Raw genomic sequence first — 25,669 nt, forward strand, 5'->3', positions numbered from 1 at the left:
GGGGGGGGGGGAAGCCGCTAAGTCCATGCCTCATTAATTACACTGCCATTCACACAATGAATATATATGGAGAATAGACAATGGTAGGTAGAATTAATTTCACAAACCTTTAATATCATAAATATTGATATCTGCAACTGAAGTACCCATTTTCTCTTTTCACTATCAGTGCATAACTAAGCCACTTTAGGGTGTCATTCATTTTATCTTAAAATAATAATCTATAATAGGTGTGACAAGGAGAAAGTGAAGAACAGATAACATGACAGTGCTGAGGACAATTTATTAAGTGGACCAAATAAGGCATAGGCTGCATCATGAAAAGCTTTACACTAAGACTCACACAGACCAAACTGAGACCACAACAATTACCTCACCAGTGGGTTGGCACAGCCAAGCCTAGGGGAAACATGTCACTGACTTGAAGTAGTTTCACGGTCATGCTCTGCCTGGTGACTGGATACCAACACACAGTTAGTACACTACATGTACCCTCCCCCTATAAATGGTGCTGGATGTTGGATGTCCATGTAACACCTTGCCCCAGTCTCTCTTAAGGGGCAGGGAGGGGTTAGAGACATAGGCCAATGAAATCAGTCCATGAGGATACCATGATATAGCTTTTCAGCATATCCAAGTGTTTTTCTCCTGTTACTCATCAATCCATAACCTACACCAAGCCTCATCACACTCAGTTTTGGTTGCATTGTCCTATCTGCCATTGCACAGTGTACTCAGATATTCTGTTCTTGATGCTGTCATGAAAGTGGGTCAGATGAGAAGTACACTAAAGGGATCTCTCTCTTTCTATTCACTAATAAGGAAACCTGAGATATTTATCTCAGCTGTAGCTGTCCATGAAGTAGATGCTTACAAATGAGATTAATCCACTCCCAATGTGATTAGCCCTTTGAAGATGTTGGTATGGTTCCTTACATATAAGGAACTCAGAGTTTTAATTTTTTTTTTTTTTTTTTTCCTGAAAAAGCCAAGGTTATTTTTAAATTGTAATAAGGATGGCAACTAGATCAAGTCATGCTGTGCTCAGCAGTGTCTTGAATTTTTTATTATACAAAAATTGGGAAAGATGTCAGCAGAAACTGCAGTCATTTTGTGAAGAAGAAATCCTAATGGATGCTGTGAAATTTTCTGTCAGATACATAAATCTCAGCACATTGAACCTATGTTTTTGTTACTGCCATTTTAATGAGAAGCTAGTCTTGTGATATTGGCATTAATGGCCATGTCAATGGTGGAAAACCAATTCTATTCACAGTTTACTTCTTATTTACTTCTTACTTAGTAGACAGAGATATAGAGATTTAAAATATTAATGTTTTCAGTAGTTCAATGGGCAGATAAAAAAGAAGGAATAGCAATTAGTTTTCTTTTTCTGTCCTCTTTCACATTTTCAGTGTAAAAATAATGCCAGCTGCTACTTAAATTAAAGGAAAACATTAAACTAGATTTTAATTAAAACCTTTCCAATATATGTCATGCATTGTATGTGTCACAGAACACAGCTCATGAAACTGTTCCAAGATAGAACTTTGAAAGCTTTGAGACATGAAAATGAGTTAACAAAAAACATATCAGAAGCACCCCTCCCTCAGGAACAAAGGATGTTTAAGAACAATAAGATGAAAGTGTCAAAGCTCAGTCAATAAGAAAAAGATCATCACAGCATTTTGAGGAAGTTAAATCTTGTTTCATTGCTATACAAAGCTATGCAGAGCTTCTGACAGTCCACCTCATCACCTCCAGGGCTGCACTGGCAGGTGCAAGTGGACTGCACAATAACTTTTGGACAGTCAACAAAATCATGAGGAGATGAAGTAAACATTTTCAAGGAAGATAGATACTTGCCATGGGGGATCCTCCTCATGGAAATAGAAGTCATTCAATATGATCAGATATATTTATTCCAAAACCTGTTTTATAATTATTATTATTTTGGCTGAAATAAAGTTTTTTCCAGGCTCAGATAGGAGTGGTGTGAACTCCATCAGGGAATGTGAATACGTGCATCACACTGAACTTTAATTTGCATTAATAGTTCCGTCTCATCTCATCTCTGTATGTTAGTCATGTATTTTGTTGTCTCATCTGTATTTATTCAACAGATTTCTGAGAGCAATCAGCTTTCTCTTACTATTTTGTTTCTGGCATATTTTTCCCTCTTCCATTTTCAATCTCCATTTCACTCTCGCTGTTTCTGTTTTCTCCTTTTTTATTGTGTTATGTTTTCCAATGTCTTTTGCTCCATACAAATCTTATCCATATCTTCTTCATCCTTATGAGGAAGGAAAAAACCCAATTGCTTTGATAGTTACACTATCATGCCAAAGACCAGCTAAGATCAGGAGCACAAATATCAGAAATGCACTTGAATGCTCATAGTAAAGACTGTGTATCTTGGCTGCCGTTAATCTAAAACATGGAGTATCGAACCAGGTATCTCTAGATTATCATTATAGCAGAATGCCTTGTTTCACTGGGAATTAATACCACCCCTGTCTAGTCGGCAATTCTGGCTTCAGAGTGTGCAACTCCCACCTCAGTAAGTTACCCATTTAGGGCAGAAGCTGGTCAGGTCATAAGCTGGACAGGTTGTATAAACAGATTGGTTTGGATCCCCTTTTAATCAATGAATAGAGAGGTGAATATACCTAGTTCTCTGGCAGATATGATGGTGTAAGCTATACATTATATTTTTAAATGAGGTTATTATCATTCTTCCTATTCTAGACAGGAAAAGGACTTGAAAGAAAACAGGTCAGTAGAAGGGAATTCTAATGTTACATTGCACAGCAAAGATGGGTCAGAAAAGGAGAAGCCCAGTACCATCTTTGCTTATCTACTCTCAGCACATCAGCACAACAGTCTCCTACTTTACTTTACCTCAAACAGCAAAATATTTTTTCTTGTCTGTTTGCTTACAAAGTGTATATAAGTCATCAATACTGGAAAAGTTTGCGATATCACTTGTGACTAAGTTTAAAACTAGATAATCACACACTTAGACACAGACTGTTTTATAGGATGATTGTGCTCTGATATATCACCACTTCATGGGCTAAGTGAAAAACAGTGAACTAAATTTCCATTCTAAGGTAACAGTTGCAGACAATATTTTTTCTTGTTACACATTTAGGGGGGAAAGAGCAAAAAGAAATAACTGGAGTCAAATTTGTTCTCATGCTTGGTTATAACAACTTTAAAAAAAAACAAACAAAAAAAAACCCCAAAAAATCCACAACACTTTTCCTCAAAAGTTCTCTCACCTTTTTGTAGTCTTTGAAAAGTTTTGAAATACACTTTTCATCTGTCTTGTCACATTTCAGAATGAAAGCTCTATTTGCAAAGAACTGTTCCTTAGAATTACAAGGACTAACTTATTCACAGTCACACTCATGAAACAAAAGTATACAGTACAGTAACTATATTATGTCACATATTCTCACAAAGCTCTTCCTTATGAATACCGAAGAAAACAGAAAGAAACTATGATGAGTGGTTGCTTTTAAATCTGAAACACCACTTTCAAAAAGTTAGGTCAGATCATCTTATGGATTTCTGATACTTACCACTTAAATGAGTGTTCTGTACAATGGCAAGGAATCAAATTAAGGACATTAATCACTTCTGAGATAATTAGAACCAGGATTTTAACTGTCTAATGAATCTTACCACACCGCAAAAGTCTGACTAAATAATAAAGTCTCTCTAATATTTGAGGTCTTCCTACCATTTCTTTTAAGGCTAGTGAAAAATTTCCACTGATATAAATGGATGCAATATCATGTATTAAAATAGATTTTTGGTTCTTTTATCTCCTATCAGTGAAGGATTTTATTATGCACTTCTCTCTAAAGTGGAATTTGAAAGAAAACGCCACCACCCAAAAAAAACCAACCAATAGAAAAACCCTTACAAAGCCTCTTAAAGGTCTCTTAAAAACCAAACAAACAAATAAAAAAACACCAAACAAACAAACAAACAAAACAACAAAAAGCCCCAACAACAAACAAACAAACCCCCAAACCTGTTAACTCAGACCTAAAAATATGACATCCATTATATATTTTGGAAGTCAACACATGTTCCCCAAAAGTTTCGAAGGTCCTAAAGTTTAGTGAAAAAACCCAAACCAATTGTCCTGGTTCAGCTAGGATAGGGTTAAGTTTCCCCAGCAGGGTGAAGGGATCTCCAGCTGGGTTATTCATACCATGCTGATGTCAGGTCCGGCACCGCACGGCAGCACGGGAAGCTTTCCTTTGTGTCTTTTTTCCCCGGGAAGCACTGGGCTGTCCATAACCATTTGTGGTATTTCTCTGTATATCTTTTGTCTTGTTCACTGTTATTGCTGCTTATTGTTATTATCATTGCTACTGTTGTTGTTCAGATTGTTTATCACACTGTTGTATTAAATTTCTTCTTATTTTACCCCGGGGTTTGTGCCTCACTGCCAGCCCGACCGGCTGAGGGTGGGGGAGGGGTAACGGCAACATGGTCTCCGGTCCCAACAGGGCTTAAACCAACACACCAATCAACCAAGCAAACAACCTCATTTTTCCTCAGTCTCAAATTAGATATGTACATCCAGGCCCATTGTTTTTCCTCTTTTCAATGATACAATAAATAACAAATCAAGGTAGGGATTTAGAAGCACTTTTGCAGCTATTATCATATATAGAAGGGATTTTTAGCTGACTGATATTAACTACTAACTAACTAATTAGAGACATTTATTCTGTGAATCACAGAAACACTTTTGTAAGTAGGTACTTCTCAGAAGCATCAGCAACAACTAATCCAGCATTGGTCAGTAGTGCTCATCCCTATTGACATATTTAGAAGCATTCAGTTCAGGAAAGAGCTTCCATACAGGCAAAGCTAGAGGCATAACAGCATATCACTTTGAAATTATTCCCATCGGTACTGGTAAATACATCACAGACTGTTCTGCTGCTTAAGGATACCAGTTAAACTCAGACACCAGAGTGAAAAGAGTAGGTGTATTTTACTAGTGATAACAGTGCAATACAGAAAACATACAGTGAGAAAAAGCAGAATAGTGCACTTAAAAGAACAAACAGGAAAATACAGGGTAATGCATTAAATCATTACTACACGAGAGAGAGAATGGAGATTAAGAAAAATACATCACCACTTGCATATATTACCATCACCCAGACCCGCAGTGGCTGGGCAGCCCTGGTCACAGCGAGGGTTTGCAGAGCCTGTGCCGGCAAGGGGGAAATCCTACGGGGTGCGTCCACCCGTAGGTGAGGCTGCCAAAGTCACTGTGAGCAGGCCCAGCCTTATATACCGAGATCAACAACCCAGAATATCTGGCACCTTTGTTTTGAGCAGAATATTTCTGGTTTCATTCTCCTGCTGGATTCCACCCAAAGCCTGGCCAGGGCTCAGGGGGGGAAACCAAGGGAGTTTCTAACAAGGCCAGATACTTGGGTTCTCAGTCCTGAACAAGGCTAAACAAGGGAAGTTGGGTACATTCTCTCCTCACTACTGATTATATTCTGTCTAAGCTGCCTCTTTCACTAGCAAGTTTACATACTTTGTTAATGATTCCATACTAAGTTAGCAGCTTCAGTTTGGGGCCTGTTGTTCAGGCTTCAGTACTTCAAAGCTTTAGCACTTTCTACATCAGCATAAGTGGGTTGTTATAACTTAGTATAATACCTACTATCACAATGGTTATTAAATATACAGGATTCATCTATAGGTCAACTCTGGCTTGGGCCAGTTGTCCCTTCACGGACTGGGAAACATATGCTACACACACAGGTGTGAGTTCTGGCCTTGTTGCAGCCTGAAAGCAACCCCAGATTGCTACAAGGATTGCCACTCGTCAGGATGACCATGAGTCATAAACCAGGTTGACTGCAAAGGATACTGCCCCTACACAGGGAATGCTTTTTAATTTGGACTGTTGATTAGACAGAAAGTCTTTGGCACTATTTCTTCCTAGTCTTAAGTATCATAGCAGTAAAAAGCTCAAGTGCTCCAGAAGCAAAGTTGTGCTTCTTATAACTTCAGCATTTTAATTGTGACTTCAGACCAAAATTTATAACATGTTCAGTTCAAATTCAGAGGCTGGCTTCAATTGTGTCTGAAAGAGGATGAGATGACTTGAGCTCTTTAATACTTACCTGTCTCTACTTGCCTTGGCTACCATAGGTCCCATATATGTCTTCAGACAAAAGGTAATTCCTTATTGGCAAACAATCTGGCTTAAGTTCCTGCTTTGAAGCTGCATCACATGCAGCAAGGAACTAGGAGATAAGAAAGACCCTAGTACTCAACCTGGCAATATAGGTGCACAAAGAGAAGTACATGTTAACATTCATTATTCTTTAGAGTGATCGCTGGTTCATGCTCCAGAGTAATTATTTTACAGATGGAAGTGCAGATTTTTAATTTTGGATAACATTTGTGCCTGTGATGAATGAATATGTGCATGAACTGATTAAGAAATCAATTGTTTAGTCAAAGACATAAACAGAAAATACCAAAGGCTGAAAGATAAATTTGTGATTGGAAATAAAAGGTCTAATTTAGGTATTCACCTTGGATGGTTAACTAGCTACAAAACCAGACTTCCGAGATATGGTCTAGTCATTGATTTAAATCTCATTGTTAGCATATTCTTTGTTCACTGGAGAATTTATGCAGTTATCTGTTCCTGTGACTCCACACTCTATACAAGTTGATGTGAAGGAGGAACTAGACCATAGATTCATTATTGTATTTTCTCTATTTACTTTTTTTTTTTTTTTTTTTTTTTTTTTTTTTTTTTTTTTAATTAGCTCAAAGAAAGTGAGCAGAGCCTATAGTCACCAAGTACAGAAATCACAGAAACAGTCACTCTAGGAAGAGACGTAGGACGTAAAATGATTGTTGGAAAAGTCACCTGTGCAGGAGTAGTACTGGTTTTGGCTGAGATAGAGTTAATTTTCTACATAGTAGTTTGTATGGTGCTGTGGTTTGGATTTGTGCAGAAAACAGTGTTGATAACACAGGGATGTTTTAGTTATTGCTGAACCACGCTCACACAGTGTCAAGGCCTATTCTGCTTCTTTCTATCCTCCCCCAGCAAGTAGAACAGGGATCCACAAGCTAGGAGGGTATACAGCTGGGATAGCTGACCCCGTGTGACCAAAGGGTTAGTCCATACTATATGACGTCATGCTCAGCAATAAAAGCTGTAGGGAAGAAGGAGGAAGGGGAGGATGTTCAGAGTTATGTCAATTGTCTTCCAAAGAAACTTTTATGCATATGGAGCGCTGCTTTCCTGGAAATGGCTGAACTCCTGCTTGACGATGGGAAGTAGCAAGTGAATTCCTTATGTTGCTTTGCTTGTACATGCAGCTATTGCTTTACCTATTAACCTGTCTTTATCTGAACCCTTGAGTTTTATCACATTCACCCATTTGAATCTCTCCCCTATCCCCCCCCGCCGGGAGTGAGCAAATGGCTGTGTAGTGCTTAGCTGCCTATTGGGTTAATTCACAACACCCTTCCATCACCAGTGCCCTACAACCTGATCTCCTGAGCAAGTCAATACTCCAATGTTTAAAAACCCCTCTTATTTATAGGAAAGAACTTGCAGAGGTAATCTTTAGTACATTTTACCTGGATGCAGAAAAATAAGTCAAGTAAGCTTGGATCTAGGATAATCCCTGGAAGAAAACTGCCTTCTTTTGGTTTAGAACCTAAAAAATGCTTGAGGGAACTAAAAAAAAAAAAAAAAGCCCGCAACTTGAGACATGACTAGTTAGTTTCGCTACTGCTCAGTTAAAAAATGACAATATATAGAGTCGGACAATCCATTCCTGTATCTGCATATTAATTGGTCTACAGTCTATTGTTTAAGATTTCAGTCTTCAGTTATTATGATTCCATTAATAGTTCTCAGTAGGTGTTATAAAGTTCCAACTATTCAATGGTATTAAAGAATCTATTTTTCTTCTGATCCCTAACCCAGAATAAAGACATATCTTTTGATGAATACGTCTCACTTTTCTGTCAATTAGATGTTTGTTTTCATAATCACTGTAGAATCAAACTTTATGGGATGAAGGCTACCACTCAGATAAAAGAAACCTTGATTACATCTGCCCAGCTCTTACTCACCAGGTTAATCTAGTATTAGTTGAAAACAAAGACACAAGACAAACCTTCGTAGCTGTTACGAACTTCACACATAAGTAGTACACTGGGAGCAGGAGACCAAAAGGTGATAGAGGTCCCAGTGACAACCACTAATTGGCCTTAAATGCAAAGAAAGTGAAAGACATTGACTTCCAAGCTACATATTTGTGGTAACCATTAACAGTTTATACCCATGGTATAATTCAGAAAGCAATAAGTAGCTAAAACAGAAGCTCTTTAGAGAGGGAAACATACTTCAACAAATGTTGCAGTGCAGAAGGCTGAGTCCAAAGTGGAACTGCTACATGTGGGGACCAGGCTGCCAGCCAGGACCCAACTCATACCCTGCTCAGGGTGAACGTCCTCTTAGCTTCAGTCTGTGGAGCACCCCACCTTTAACCAGACCAGGGGAGCCTTGATCAGGCTGCATGTGTAGTAAGTGCATGCTGTAGAACAGAAATCTGGGGATAGGAATCACTGTCCACCTGGTATAACCATTCTGTTCAATAAATAAATTTTAGATTATATCATAGAATCATAGAATGGTTTGGGTTGGAAGGAACCTTAAAGACCATCTAGTTCCACCCCCCCCCTGCCATGGGCAGAGACACCTTCCACTAGACCAGGTTGCTCAAAGCCCCGTCCAACCTGGCCTTGAACACTGCCAGGGAGGGGGCAGCCACAGCTTCTCTGGGCAACCTGTGCCAGTGTCTCACCATTGTCACAGTGAGGAACATCTTCCTTACATCTAGTCTAACCTCTGTCAGTTCAAAGCCATTACCCCTCATTCTATCACTACACTTCCTGATAAAGAGTCCCTCCCCATCTTTCCTATAGGCCCCCTTTAAGTGCTGAAAGGTCTCCACAGAGCCTTGTCTCCTCCAGGCTGAACAGCCCCAGAAATCTCAGCCTGTCCTCAATAAGAGAGGTGTTCCAGTCCCCTGATCATCTTCGTGACTCTCATCTGGACCTGCTCTAGCAGTTGCATGTTTTTTTATGCTAGGTCTTCACAGCAGAATACAGTACTCCAGGAACTCCATATATGTTGGAAGGTGGTGTGGTTCTTGTCTTGTGGCCACCCTACTCAAATTTCCCTATGACAAATGTATAAGATAGGAAGGCTATAATAAAATAAATTGACTTAATTAGTAATAAATGGCTCATCTCAGTAACTGTGGGATGTTTGTCTCTACCCTTTAGCATTTGTTAGAATCTCATATTTTAGCATTCTCTAGGAGAGATTTTCTATACCTCTGGCCAGAATATCATAGAGTTTTAGATGTAGACTTTACCATCTGTTTTTTCCAGTCCATATTTTAAGCTGCTGGGGATCAGCTATGGGGGAAAATAAACTGTGAACTGCTCCTAGTTCAGCATTTGCACAGAAAGAAGAATCTGTATGTGAAAAAAAGAAGACCAGACTGTGCAAACTGCATAGATTATTTTTAAGCTCAGCCTTTTTCAAAAAAAATGTGTAATGATGGTTCTTATCTGTGTAATGTCCTTCAGTTTTCTATAGTTAAAAAGATCCACAAAGGGATTTGTGTTACATCCCTCAGGAAATCTGCATTCACTGAGAGACAAAAAGGGATGAAAAAAGAGCATACAGAATCTTTAATAGCAGCACAATTTAGACTGGAAATGATCACTGGAGGTCATCCTGTTCAAATCCACACTTAAAACAGTGCTCACTTTAAAGTTATATTTAGTTCAGAATGTTGCCCCGTCAAGTTTTTATTATCTTCAAGGATGGAGATCACACAGCCTCTACTGAGAAACCTCACCTAATTCTTGCCCCTCACCCCAACTGTGACAGATTCTTCTTTATATCTAGGGGGAATTTCCTTTTCTCCTTCTTGTCCTTTTATTCTACACCTCAGATTAAAGGTTGGTTCCATCTTCTCTGTAACCACCTATATAATAACCACATAAAGGAATACAGATTTCTACATTCACATCAGGTTAATCAGAGACAAAAAAAAAAAAAAAAAAGGGGGAATTTCTGAATTCTGGACCCTGTTTGAATATTTTACATACTTGATATGAAACAGTGAAACGTAAAACTGTTTCTTATCATAGAGACTAAAATTCCCTGTAATTACAGGAGGGTGCAGTATCCACCATTACAAATTTAAGACATTGTTTCAAAGTTCAGAGGTTCAAGGGCCAGACCAAAAAACATTACTCTGGTGCTGCTTAGTTAAGACACTGGGCAGGCAGACACGTGGCTTCCTCACTACCATTTGTCTTTCTGCCTTATATGACAGTCTCTGTGTGGTGGCTTTCAGGGTGTGGTTGTCAGGCAGCAGCAGAGGCCATGGATGGCAAGCTGAGGGTGGCCATAAAGCAGGTGGGCAGTGACCACTTCAAACACAGTACCATAACATCTGATCCAGATGAGCAGAGCCAGCTGGCAACTGCAATAAGTCCTATTGAATATCTGGTGAGCACTGGGCAAAAGTGATGGGACAAGACAAGTCTGAGGTGATTCAGGAACAGGTCATCCAGGAACAGGACTGGAGGCATCTACGTTTAAAGCACAGCTCACGTTTAGATGAAAGGCTCAGGCAAGGCTCCTCAGGACTGTTACAGATTATTAGCTCCCAGGACAGTGATTGTGAATTAAGACTGGGAGTCTTGACAGATTGTCACTTCATTTTTGGAGTGCAAAAATTTACCTTTCTCAGCTCTTTTTTACATGGGGATTAAGAAGACTCTTGCTTATGATTACTGACTTCTATGTATGCCTTATTCTTTCTCTATTTACACCCTGTGGAAAACATAGGCATTTCCATCACATAACAGTGTACATCAGCAGTGAGCTTTGCTGTGCTAGGTAGATTCATGTTGAGGTGACATTATAAATGTTAAATAATATAGTGTCTAGTCTGTGAAGCTGGCCTTGCAGGAGCTAGAAAAAGTACATACTTAAAATACTTGGGACAAATATTGCAATGAGTGTTTGCTATACTTGCAAAATCTCAACGTGCCATTGCCAAAATGTAAACTGCAGCTTAGTATGATACAAGTATAGTGCACATTCTCTTGCAATAGGTTGGACTTGTTTTTCAGGATTGTTTTATACCACACATTGTCTTAATTTGATTGAAATGTCAGTTAACTTCATTTCCTATATCCAGACATGGGAAATTTATTGATTCAGGCTCTCAAATATAGTATTCATTTTGTTTAGAGTTATTATATTATATAATAACTAGAGTTATTGTGTGAGAAGTGAATGATTGCTAGCAGACTATTTCAATAATTTCTGAACTTTATTATAAATATATCTATACTAGTGTATGCATAGCAGTAATTTTTGCATTCAGTAGAATTATACCGAGAATGTCTTATCAGTAAAATGAAATCAAATTATGGTACTGACTTTTTAAATACACTATATATGTGTATATTCTTATGTGTGTGTATGTGGGTATATGTATGTATATATATACATATAGCATAGAGCTTGATTCTACAAGATCTGAGTATTATGCATATGATAAACTACCTTAATGCATATCTAATTTCTCTGAAACTTCAAAAGTACTACTCATGCTTAAAATTATGTACAAACTTAAGTGTTTTGTTGAATCAGAGCCAGAATATTCACCACCTTGCAGGCACAATCCCTAATCACTGATCTTGAAAATAAACATTTTAATAGACTTTTAAATGGACTTGAGATCAAATGAAAAACTCAGATCTGAATACCCACAGTTTTGGGAAAGCTCTGATAGGATTTGCATACCGAAATAAAACCGAGTTCTTAGGCTAAATAAGGAGACAATAACTAATTCATAGTTTTGGAAGGAACGTGTTCATTTTATGTTGAAGGCTTTCAGGTTGGTTGTTCAGAAAATTTCATGGGTTGAGGGCATGTTCTTGCAATATGCCATAGCTGTGCACTTAAGGGCAGTCTGCTGACCACACTACTGCAATTTCCCTCGTTCCAGGCATTGTTGTCTGTTGAAACTGTTATCTGATTCAGCCATTTAATAGACTACTTGTAAAACAACAAACTTCATTCTCCACTACAGCTACCTTCTCATTGTGTCCCTTGCGGTCTTAATATATAAAACTCAGCCTGAACATTCAGACTTAGGTTAAAAGGTGCTCAGTTACTAACCATGCAAAAGCACTTATTTGATTCATTTGGGAACTATCTGAGCTTGTTTTGTATCTTCAAGGAGATGGGCAGCTGCTGAGGTACAGAACACAGAGTGCTTTTGTGTATTTAGTGTGTGAATTTACAGCAGTTCTGCAAAGGAGTAGGAATGAAGAACAAATGGGCAGATAGATTAAGCTCTCTTAGTTTTCGTCACCAATCCATAGCTGACCATAACCGTGAGGAGCAGCATGAATCTGTGTTAAGCTATATGTATAATTAAAAAAAAAAAAAATAAATAAAAAAGAAGAAGTCTATTTTACAAGCTAAATTGGCACACAGAATCCAACTCAGGTTAAAAATTCAGTGACCATCTCTCTCCCTTCCTATGAAAGAAAAAATATTAATGTAAGCATCCAGACATCTTCCTATGATTCTTTTTTTTTCTTTTTGAAAACGCAAATTAAATTTTCAAATAGAATTTTAAGGAAATTAGTAGGTTAGTGAGAGCAGCTATAAATCAGAGAAAGAGATCTTGCAGTCTGACAATCTGGTGTCTAGAGTGAAACTCTAGTGAATAAGTTTGGCACTGTTGCAATAGTAAAACCAGAATTCATAGCACAGAGTTACAGAACAGGAGGCATTTTAAGAACTCAGCTACTAATTTTGCATTAAAATTCAGTGATATTTTAAAATTACTATGAATTTCAGAACAGCTGATCATTTTGATTAGTGTACAATATATAGAAAAAATTATATATTAGAATTTCCCTGGTTTGGTGATACTGATATCACATGAATTGAATATACTTCACAGTAACTACAAAGTTATTGTGAATTTATGTTTCCCGATCCTTTTGGTCTTGTTCATACAGAACCAGAAAATACCAACTGTGATATTGCATTTTTACAATTCTGCTATAGAAACAGATAAACAACACCTGAGTTTATGCCTAGATGTTGTGGTTTGACCTTGGACAGCAGCTAAGCCCCATAAAGCTACTCCCTCCCTCCCTCCACCTTGCCTCCCTCAGTGGGATGAGGAACAGAATCAAATGAAGAATCAGAAGTGAGAGAACTCTGAAAAACAGTTTAATAGCTAAAGCAAAAGTCACACGCACAAGCAAAGCAAAATAAGGAATTAATTCACTACTTACCATCAGCAGGCAGGTGTTCAGCCATCTCCAGGAAAGCAGGGCTCCATCACACATAACATGTACTTGGGAAGGCAAAAGCCATCACTCCGAATGATCACCTCTTCCTCCTTCTTCCCCCAGCTGATCATGAGGCCATATGGTATGGAATATCCCTTTGGTCAGCTGGGGTCAGCTGTGTCCTATCCCAACTTCTTGTGCACTCCCAGCATCCTCACTGGTGGTTGAGCACAGGAAGCAGAAAAGGCCATGTTGCTGTGTCAGCACTGCTCAGCAATAGTTAAAACATCCCTGTGTTACCTACACGGTTTTCATCACAAATCTGAAACACAGTACTGTATTAGGTATTATGAAGAATATTAACTCTATGCCACCAATAACCAGTACACTAGAGAGAAGGAAAACAAAGCAAAACAAAATAACCCACAACCAGAAAACAAACCACCACAATTTTCTGTTACTATATAGTAGTGGACATTAGTTAAAAATGGTAGATGGATGGTGCAGAAAAAGAGAAAGGGAGAATAAGTATATTCCATCTTCTTTAAGCAAAGAATGGACGAGTTGCCTATCAGTGAAAAAGTCAGTGGCAGAATCAGAAATAGAAGTGAAAAGTGGTGTCCACTGGAGAACTGCTATAGCAATGCTAAGAACAGGCACTCTGCATCTGACTTTCTAAGCAATCTTTACTGAGGCCAAGTTGAAACTAAGCAGGTCATAGCAGAACTCACTAGGGAAGGTGACAAATTGTCTTTTCTACATAATGTTACTATGCAAAGACAGCTGGAACAATCCTACAGGGTGATAGAACTCACACTTAGCACAAGAAAATACCCTAGGTACACAGGAAAGTTATCCCAGAGCCAGCTATGGAGCATCTATTGCTCTTGTAAAACTTTTATAATTAATTTAGGGTCTATAATATTATAATTTGTCTCCTTTGGCTTTTTTCCTATCTTTTTATTGTAGTTCTATCTTTTATTAATTTTTTCCATTACCTAAAATAAGAGAGGAATCCTGCCTGCTTGCCCACAGGAACAACTCAATGCTTACTATTTGCAGAAATTGGGGGTTGCAAATCGTCATCTCAGAAAGCTTGCTCTGCATGACAGAAGAAATGGCTCAGCTGTTTCCTGAGCTTACATAAGAGTTGGATTGAGCAAGCATCCAAAATTATTCTTGAGGCTTGAAGAAGCTCCTTTCTTTCCTGAATGCAAAGTTTTGAACTATTACAAGAGATCTGGGATGCCAGCATGGTTACCATAGCTAAACTGACACAGAAGTGGGAGAGCAAGTATGACTATAAAATAATTTTTATGGACCAAGGTTTTCCAAATCACTGTTTGATCCTGGGTAGACTGATAGGGAAATATTACTATCTTCTTCCTATGTCTCTAGGAAGGTTGGGAGGTATCAGATGGCTACCAAGCAATGTCTAATTTTTGATCATTAATAAAAGGGAAGAAAAATAACTTTTCCTCTATGTTTTGCAGTCATCTCAACTTCTTGTTGTCATCATCAACATGTCTCACAACCAGCTGCTTGGTGCCTATTGACCGATATGCAGCACAGCCAACTGCTGGAAGACTGTGGCAACATGGCATAGTTTGCAGCAGAGCAGAAAAAGACTTAGCCTACTGGGGAACAGTTAGTCTTCAGATTATCTCATTTTAATCTAAAATCTCAACTCTCACCATTCAGAGGAAGGACTAATAGCTATCACTGTGGTTTATGTTAATCCTGGAGTAAATAGGACACCTGTATATTTTGCTAGCAATAAATCTGTCTGTTTGTCTAGGGACTTACAATATCCTTCATAAAGTTGATTGGAATAAAGCTGATATTCATATAAAATGAATTGCACTACATGACTGATGCAAACCAGTATCCTTCTGACCACATAATCCTTTACCATAACAATGACAGTTTTCTCAATACGTTAACAATGAACTGCTGATAAGTAGGTTATCTCTTACTCTCCTGGTAATTGGTACAACTGGTACACCTGTTAATCTTTTACTTTAAATCCTCTGTTGTTTGGGGGCCTCATTCACTGAAGAATTATTCATTCATATACATTGCTATTCAGTACACAAACTAACTGGCAACAGAAAGATCAATGTGCCTCTTTCATAAAAGATGGCTATAATGATCTTTCTGTTGTTTGCATCACCCTTTCTCAATATATTCAGACTTCTCTTACACTCCTGCACTGTCCATGAGCCATCAGCCTAAACTTATTCTGACAGTTATAACAGCCTAACCATGCCATACTTTCCGCCTACATTCAAGACAGACTGCAGAGATAACTGTTTGTTATACTGTTTTGAATCACAGAGAGAAAAATTTACATCTAGATGTCAGTGAGATGCTAGTCAGAAATTTAAAAAAGGCATGACACTGAGTCAAATGTGTACAGATGAGCATATATATAAAACTGGGATAAAAGTATTTTGTAATCATAAATTACTGTATCTTAGACATAAGAAATGTCAGAGAGCCAATTAATGTAAATTATTGCCACAAGGTACAATCAGGAATGAAAATGACTGATGCTAGAGGAACACTAAATGCATTTAGAATGGGCTGTTTTTTCTATGATAAAAATCTCCAGATGTCAAAGTCATTTCCATTTCAAGGATCTGGAGAAAAAAAAAAAAAAAAAAAGATAAAAACAAACCAGAAACCCCAAACCTACCTGAAACCATCACTGATGTTTTTCATTTTAAAAAGTCCCACATCAATGAAAAACAGAGACCACATAATGGTCTGTCAATTTGAAATTTTATTTGAAATAAAATTATCATAAAAATATTATGAGTAGTAGTTTTCAAAAAGTAAATATGTTTCAATGAAACATTTTATTTTCTAAACTACATGATTTTTCAATTAATAAAGGTATTTGAAAAATATCAACTAGTTCAATATTTTAAACAGGTATAGAAAAGTTGCCTCCACTCTGGAGATGAAGAGAACAGGTTAAAAAGTGACGACCTAACACAGAGCAGTTCTGAACTTTAAATCCAAATCACAGGACTAGTTTTTTATTAGCCTATTACCTCCATATTAGTCCCAATCTTTCTCTGAGGTTTCTCTCTGGCAATGTTCTGATATCCAGTGCCTTAGCCTCAATAGGCAAGTGGGAGGGATGTTTTCATTGAGGTTAACCTTCTGCATAGTATCTAGGCCACCCTGTGAAGTGGGAGTTGTGATTGCAGTTTCTAGAGGCTGCAGAAGCCCAGGACACAGGCTTCTCCCTTCCTGAAGGAGATCTCTCACCTGTAATTAGACAGGAAAATATGGAGCATGAGCTCATTGTTTTAGTTGATCTTGTATTAGTTTTAAAAGAGGTTTAAATAAGTATTTGAGTATATAACAATGAGGAACCTTGTCTTGGAGTACAGAAAACCTTGGGGGAAAAAAAAAAAAGGTCACCTAAATACTCAGCACAAAAAATGAAGCAGGAATGCTTCTAGGCATGTTCATTGAACAACAACTGATACTTAACTTAAACCTAGGCATTTACAATACCTGAGGTGCCTAAGTGGGATTGAGAAAATATACACTGGCATTGTGGTTTATAGGTTTAAGTGTTTTCTTGAATCTTACCTTAAATAAGATGCCTGATAACATAGGAAAAGCCACCAGGAAATCCAAGAACAAAATCCAGTTCCCTTTTCCAGTTTCTTCATTGGAAGAGCATTCTTCCTCTCCAAGAACAACACATTACCTAAGTAAAAAACATAGTTGATGGAAATTCAGAGATATAAGAAATGGCTGGCAAAAATCTTCAATAAAATGTTTATACAGAATAAACTAAACAGGGGGTTTTTTTGTTTGTTTTTTTTTGGTTTGTTTGGTTGTTGTTTTTTTTTTTTTATTATTATTATTTAATGCATAATTAAAAGAAATGAAAAAATGTGATAAATGCAACCTAAAGTTCATAACTCATGATGTTCGTATTAGGCTTTTCACCACACTTTCACTTTTTGTATGTTTTTGTTTGCTGAACTCAAGGACAATATTGGCCAGCAGCCTGAATCAGAAATTACTTGGATTCTTTCCAGGAATTCACAAAGATTTGCAAATTACTTTGGCTGCCAGTGAGGAGGGCAACAGAAGTATGTACAGGAAGAGAAGGTAGTTTAATGGCTGAATTGCATTGTGCTGTGTTGATAAATTACTTCATAGCATACCTCAGGTTCTTTTTTTTTTTTTTCATAAAGAGGTTAAAAGACAAACATAAAATGTCAGAATAATCAGAATGAGTGTCAAGCAAATGGGTAGTTTCACAGATAAAACTCAGTAACACTCTGTCAGTAAAACGTTTTCTATTATTTGCTGTCATCCAATGACTCACAGATTGTCAGCAAGTGTACAGATGATATTATTTCTTTCTCAATGATTAAGAAAAAATAATTGTGATATCTTCCATAAAATACAGGCAATATTATTTGCTCTTCTTACATGACGTTGATTATTTGAGCTTATTTGCTCGACATGATGTGAAGGAACTACAAGTCAGCCCTAACTCTGAAGTTTCAGAGTTTTCATACTATTTGAAGATCTCTCTTCTAGCTAAGAAAGTCTTTACTGTGAAAACACCTTAAACATCACACATTTAAGAATTTGTATAGGATTCACCTGTGTCTGTTGGATGTCTTTGTAGGTAAGGCATGTTTTTTCCTCCAGTCTTGGTCTCTCTTCAACCCCTTTCTAAAGGCTTCCTGGAATACAGTAGTCCTCCTTGCATACCTAGAAAAAGATCATTTCTTTTCATTATCTTTGAGTCTTGGCTTCATGTTTGGTCCATGCCCTTCTGAGGAGCCTCCCAGGCTCTGCTACTGCTGCTTTCCTGCCCCCCATGACCCCATACTTACCTGACCCCTACTTTTCCCTGTGCTCTTCTCCCATGTCCAGGTATTAATCCCTCTTTGGGAAAGGGCAGTCACTGCCTTCCCCAAATAAATCAGATTGACTCTGCAAAATACATTTCTCTCTACTACCTCCAGACTTTTAACAGAACGAAACAGTTGGAGGAGGTAATTAGGGAACAAAGAAAATTATACCACCCCAAAAGATGCCATCTATCACATCTGGTTTTGACAGTGTTACAGAATTGTCTACGTAATCTGTTACAATTAAACTTTGTCATTGAAGTGCTAAGGCTTGGACAACAGGCCCAAGCCAGAGTTGACCTATAGATGAATCCTGTATATTTTATAACTGACAACCATTGTGTTAGTAGGTATTGCACTAAGTTATAACAACCCACCTATGCTGATGTAAAAAGTGCTAAAGCATTGAAATACTGCAGCCTGAACAGGCCCCAAGCCGAACCTGCTAACTTAATATGTAATCGTTAACAAAGTGTGTAAGCTCACTAGTGAAAGAGGCAGCTTAGACAGAATATAATCAGTAGTGAGGAGAGAATGTACCCAACTTCCCTTGTTTAGCCTTGTTCAAGGCTGAGAACCCAAGTATCTGGCCTTGTTAGAAACTCCCTTGGTTTCCCCCACCTGAGACCTGGCCAGGCTTTGGGTGGAATTCAACAGGAGAATGAAAACAGAAATTTTCCACTCAAAACAAAGGTGCCAGCTATTCTGGGTTGCTGATTTTGGGGTATATAAGGCTGGGCCCATTTGCAGTGACTTTGGCAGCCTCACCTATGGGTGGACGCACCCCGTAGGATTTCCCACTTTCCGGGACAGGCTCTGCAAACCGTCACTGTAACCAGGGCTGCCCAGCCACTGCGGGTCTGGGTGATGGTAACGTAGGCAAGTGGTGATGGATCTTTCTTAGTCTCCATTCTCTCTCTCATGTAGTAATGATTTGATGCATTACCCTGTATTTTCCTGTTTGTTGTCTTAAGTGCACTATTCTGCCTTTTCTTACTGCATGTTTTCTGTTACATTACTTGGTTATGGCCAGTAAAATACACCTACTCTTTTCACTCTGGTGTCCAAGTTTAATTGGTATCCTTAATCAGCAAACCAGTCATGACTTCATGATTAATTTTCTCACTCATTGTATTGCTGTTCTCTAAAGCAAATGTTATGTCCAGGAAACACTATCATCACAAGAGATTGTTCCTTGATTTTCAAGTACTCACCAGGTTCAGCTTTGTACCCAAAGGAAAGCCAGACTTAAGAGCATCTGGTACAAATATTAGGATTGGTGCCTGAATGTAATTTTTTTAGCAGCATAATTAGGTCTTTGTAGTTATTAAACAATTACAGTTGTCATAAATTTTAAACACTTTGCCTTAAACCTTAGTGGTTTATTGTTAATTGTGTTATTTGATATAAATTTAATTGGTTATGATAGCTGAATTAAAGAATCATTTCATCTTATAAAACTATAACCCAGATAGAATAGATTTCTTTAACAGATTTTTGTTCTTCTGGGAACATAACAGAAATAACCACTGCAAGGGTAAATATATCCCACTGAATTTAATCTTATTTCTGTTTTATCTAACATAATCAGAGAATAAAATGCAATTATTAATAATAAAGTAATGACACTAGGAAAACGATCCAGACAATAGTTGTGTTTTGGAATATTCTGTGCAGCATTCAGTTATGATTCTCATAATTGACTCTCCACAGGGGACAATGAAAAAGATAAAAATAGCAAGTAGGATGACCAAGAAAGACACAAATTTCATTTTGTAGTCATAAACATAATGAGAAAACTTCACATGTGTGGTGGACTGATCTTGGAAACCAGATGGGTTTTCTGAAGCCAGATGCCCACCCAGCTACTCTTCCACTCCCCCTCCTCAATAGGACAGGTGTAGAAAATAGAATGAAAACACTCATGGGTCAAGATAAAGACAGGGAGATCACTTATCAGTAACTCTCACAGATTCAACTTGCAGAAGATTTATTTAATTTATTGACAATTTATTAACAATTAAAATAGGTTTGGATAATGAGAAACAAAGACCAAAATTAAAACAAAACCTTTCCACCATACCCACACCTTTTTCCGAGACTCAGCTTTACTTCTTCACTCCCAAATATTCTACCTCCCCCTGCAACCTGAGCTTCACAGGGTGATGAGGAATGGGGATTGTAGTCAGTTTCTAGCAGCTTCTCTGTGTCTCATCTTCCTCCTCATGCTTTTCTCTGTTTCCTGTTTGGGCTCCTCTCTACAGGCTGCAGCTCTTGCCAGGAGCCTGTTCCTGCATGTGCTCGCCACAGGCTGCAGTTTCCCTCAGGGTACATCCACCTGCTCTATCATGGGCCTTCCATGAGCTGCAGGGTGGATATCTGCTCCTATGTGCCTTCTGTTATGGGCTGCAGGGGGACAGCCTTCCAACGTGGTGTCCTCCAGAGGCTGCAGGGGATTCTCTGATCCAGTACCTGGAGTACATTTTCCACCTCTCTGACCTTGGTGTCTGCAGTGTTGTTTCTCACACTGTTTTCTTTCCCTTCTCTGCTTTATGGTGTTACTGCTCTTTCTGAAACCTGTTTCCCAGAGGCATCACCATCTTGGTTGACAGGCTCAGCAGTGCCACGTGGTGGGTCCTTTGGAGGTTGGCTGGAGACAGCTGTGTCCAACACAGGGCAGCCTCTGTCCTCTCCTCACAGAGGCCACCCCTGCAGCCCCAACACTGCCAGCATTTGGGCACCTACACCCAATTCAACCTGCCAACTCTTCCAAAACTTTGAAGTTACAGAAACAGGTGAAAACTTACCATGAAATATGTTGCTTTAGAAGGAACATCATCATCTAAAACCCAAACCTTATCTCACACAAAGTCCACCAGCAACAAGTCTCTCAGCAGAGATAAGTTTAGAGATGTGCATGTAGAGAGTAGCTGATGATTTGTTTCATCACTAAGCAAAAACATTTGAAAAGATGACCCATTTTTTGATCATATCAAGGTTAGTTATAGGCTCAGGGGTTGTTTTGTTGCAGTAGAACAAAAAGTATCCTCCTTTCCCAAGTGCTTTTCAGATCTGATGAAATGCTTCCCTAAAAACAGAATAAATCGTCATGCCACCAGGTAAATGTGTGAAAAGAGAGAAAGTGTGTGTCTCCAAAACAATTAAAGATGAAACTCTGTAATTTAGAAAATGTCACAAGAAAATGACTTTATTTCTTTTAAGTAGATTTCAGCCAATTTCATGAATTGGCATAGATTGACATAATTTTGGATGGTGAAGCTGTTCTGCAAGTAGTGTTTTACGGTCCTGAAACTGCTTTAGCTCATATCACCTTGATCTAAAAAACTCACTCATGTTTAAGTTGATGCCAAACCTGTGAGTGTCTTTCTACTGGTAAGTGTGAAGCAGGGCAAGCTTGGAAGAGCAGGCAAGAGTGCAAAGGAAGATATATGACAGTTTTGGGATATTTTTCTCTTCTATGGCTTTTATTCAGAAATTACTTATTGAAAGTAATGTTCATGTGCCAAGTTTAAACTGCTTACAGGTACCACTCCATTGAATTTTTCTCATAATGTGCACAACCTGCATTGACATCATTGAATTCACCCTACCCATATTATATCTCGCAAGTGCAACTACATGGATCACATTAACCCTTCAACTTGATGTATTTTTATCTTAAATATGTTTTTTAACTCTTATGTAAAAGTTTCACAGAAAAATCAGAGAAAGAGAACCTTGATATAGCAAATTGTATGGACCAATATCCTTAAAATATAACCACAAACAATTAATGAAAGGACATAAAGGTTAAATAAATACTAATTCAGGTAAAATTATATAAAGATTGAACATTTTTTATCACCTAAATCATTAGAATTCACAGACCTCAAATTGCAAGTTTCACATTCTGTTGAGTTTGATAATATATTACTTAGAAGAAGCAAGGGCCTAATAAAGCTGTTTCCAGGAATTTTACTAGTTGTACAGATTCAGTGGCTTGTATAAATTTAATTTAAATAAAATATATGATGGAGAGTTATCACAATGATTCTTTAATTAGGTTCATTTAAAATGATAATTTAATGCTTTTGTCAGAAATGTCAAAAATATACCATTGCTGAGCTGGACTTCAGATATTTTGAAGGAGTAGTCTGTATTCTGAAGGGGTTTAGTCAGCCCATTCTATTTCAGTATCAGATTAGTTGAGGAATTTATCTGAGAGACCGATAGAAATCAGAAAGGAATTCCATTCTGGTGCAAGAAAAGACTAAGACAGACATCTCAAAGACTGGCTCTATTTTTATTTTGAGGTTGATGAGGAAAGACAGAGCTTTTTTGAGAGGAAAGGATTACTGCATTAGTAAATTTGCATTTCACACTATGATGAGATAATGAACTAGAAAGATTGGCATTACCTTTCACAAATATTAGAGGTGAAAACCGTTTCAGACAACATAGCTACTGATTTAGTAGGCACCACATATTCAATAAAGTGCTTAAGCTTTTAACTTTATACATATGTCTAAATGTCACAGTGAGAGCTTTGCAGAACAGCGATACACTTAAGCATAAGCTAAAATGCTTTGCTCATCTGGCACTTCAATGTATATCTCTCTGATAATCTTGACCTAATAGAGAATGATCACTTTCTCTAGGGATGACTAGCAGTTCAGTTAAATTCTGTTTTTTCTCAACTGCAGATGTCAAATAAAGTCTTTAGAGACTGAGTGTAAACCACAAATTATGCCTCAGAGACATGAACTGAAGTCTGAGATAAGAAAAGGTTGGATTTTTATGCACTCGGGCACCCAAACTCAGGGGAAGCAATATAATGTTGCTTGCATTTTCAAAGTTCATGTGACTTCTGTGAAATTTTCTTTTGTGTTTATTACCTCCTATTCTTTGAGTAATTAGTTTCTTGGCATAAGGCACATCAGTGACAATCAAAAGGAACTATTCCTTTGAAGATTGTGCTATAAAAGAAGCCAGGAAACAGGATTCACAGTTAAAAAACTTTATGGCATTAAAGACCTTCATACTGTGTTACATACTTGTTTGACTTAGCCAGACACAGAAAGTTCCAACAAACAGATTAACTGCTCTTTTCCCTAACACATCCATTCTTTCCTTCTGTAGCAGGTATAACTCAATTGATTCGTACAAAGAGAGAAACAAAAGCTGAAGTAAATGAAGCATATTATTGCATTATGTTCCCAAACATCTGAAAATCAGAACCAGCTCATATGGATCTGAAAACTGGTTAAAACAATGAGAAGAAAGACCTTAAAGGAATAGGAACTCTTCATCCAGTAGGACCTACCAGTTAAGGTAGCTTTTAATCTAAAGTAAAAAGGAAAAACAATCTACTTCCATATGCTTTGTCAGCCACACAGTAATGCTGCAATAACAATGAAAATGTAGTACAGAGTTTTTAACATCAAAATTTTTATATTTATTTGCACAGAAAAATGTAATTTTTTCTTTGCTTTAACAGATAGCATCTTGCAGGCATATCTTGATAGGGGCGGTATCCACAAATGTTAGAATAATCTTACACCTGAACTCAGACTGTTTTCGAACAGTACTTGAAATTGCTTCATACAGACACATGTGTGCAAATTAGATCTATTTCTTATAGCATTGTCTGTATATATGCCAGTTCTGGAATTCAGATATAGACTTTGAAATAGGAGTATTTGAAAGAAGAGTACAAAATTACTTTATGACCTAGAATTTCTTTAAACCATTAATTTTTAACTACATTTAGTTCTTAAAAAAAGAAAAAAGAAAAAAAAAAAAAAGAGGAAAAATGGTGCTGGACAGACATTAGGCTTTTTTCAAAAACCTTTTGGTTGTGTTACTCTTTGGTTATCACTGAAGCTTTTCAGAAATCAATTTTGCAGAAAACACATTGAAAACAGAAATGAGGAATAAATTTTTAAGGGGAAAAACCTTATAGACTTTGAAATGAGCAAAGAGTTAAAATGCTATCAAAGTCTATCTGAATAGCAAACCTCGGAAATATCTGCTAAACCGAATAAAATGGTTCTTTTGCCAGTGTTTTTCATTTAAGGTTTTATAAAATGACTGCAAAGTGGTTTGAAAGTGCTACCTTATCATATTTCAGCATTTTGCAATATCACTTCAGTTAGCTTTGAAGTAACAATTTGTGGCACTTGGGAAGAGAAAAATAGGCCCACAAAGTTTGGAATCAGCAGACCAAGCAGCTTGTGCAGCTATTTACCTTATAATGATATCATATTAGTTATAATGAACCAGGACACACAAAGATCCAGAATCATTCCAGTGTACATTTATATGTGTGTGTGTATATATATATATATATATATATATATATACACACACATATATGTGCAATATTCCCATGCGCACATTCCTGTATAACCTCAGATGACGGGGCTTGGGAGTTTTGGTGCCTTTTAGTAACCCCTGTCAGTTTTCTGATGTTATTTCAATTTGACCTTGTCAGACTGGTATATCCAAACACAAGCAGAAAACCTTTGACTTCTTTTGGTTTGTTTCCTCAGTTTTCAATGTTAATACAAGGAGCTGTGTAGGGAAGAAGAGAAATACCCACTATTGATATCTTCCACTGGTATACCTCCGTGTATCTCATACAGGTGTATGTCATACATACACATACATATACATACAGTGTATCTCATACAGGTCTGATTTACAGCTCAGAGGTACAACCGATCTTCTAGTTTGTCATGCTAATATTGATATAGACTACTATTTTCACTGTTAAATACATTATAAAATGAAGGTGTTTGTAATCTTGAGGCAGAAACTTCAGACTAATTGTCCAAAAGTAAAATTTTGAAAGAAAAATCAAGAGTATGCATACAAAAAATCTCACTTTATTATGAAAGTTCTTAACAACTTTCTGTACAGTTATGCAAAATTTTTGTCCTTTCAATGAGTCTTGGCACCACATATGGCAGCACACATGATTTTGGAGTTTACACTGACATTTTCTCTATTGTGATGTGTTTATGACTCCATGGTTTTGTTGTAAACATGGCAGAGCTGGCTCAGAAAAATGGAGGAAATCTGTGTTACAGCACTTCCTTGATCCACCTGCTGCAAAGTCTGGAAACAACAAAATGTAGACTCTTGACAGATTCACCATTTCCAACAGAGAGGAAAGTAAACCCAACAGGAATGTGTGCTTCAGGTTAGAATTCGGTTATTACAGTGCTTATTTCCAACACTGTTTTCAAAGCTTTTTCTTTTCTTTTCTTTCTTTTCTTTTCTTTTCTTTTCTTTTCTTTTCTTTTCTTTTCTTTTCTTTTCTTTTCTTT

This window comes from Athene cunicularia, assembly GCF_003259725.1.
Source record: "Athene cunicularia isolate RWA chromosome 1 unlocalized genomic scaffold, athCun1 chr1_part2, whole genome shotgun sequence".
In the NCBI taxonomy this organism is placed as follows: Eukaryota; Metazoa; Chordata; class Aves; order Strigiformes; family Strigidae; genus Athene; species Athene cunicularia.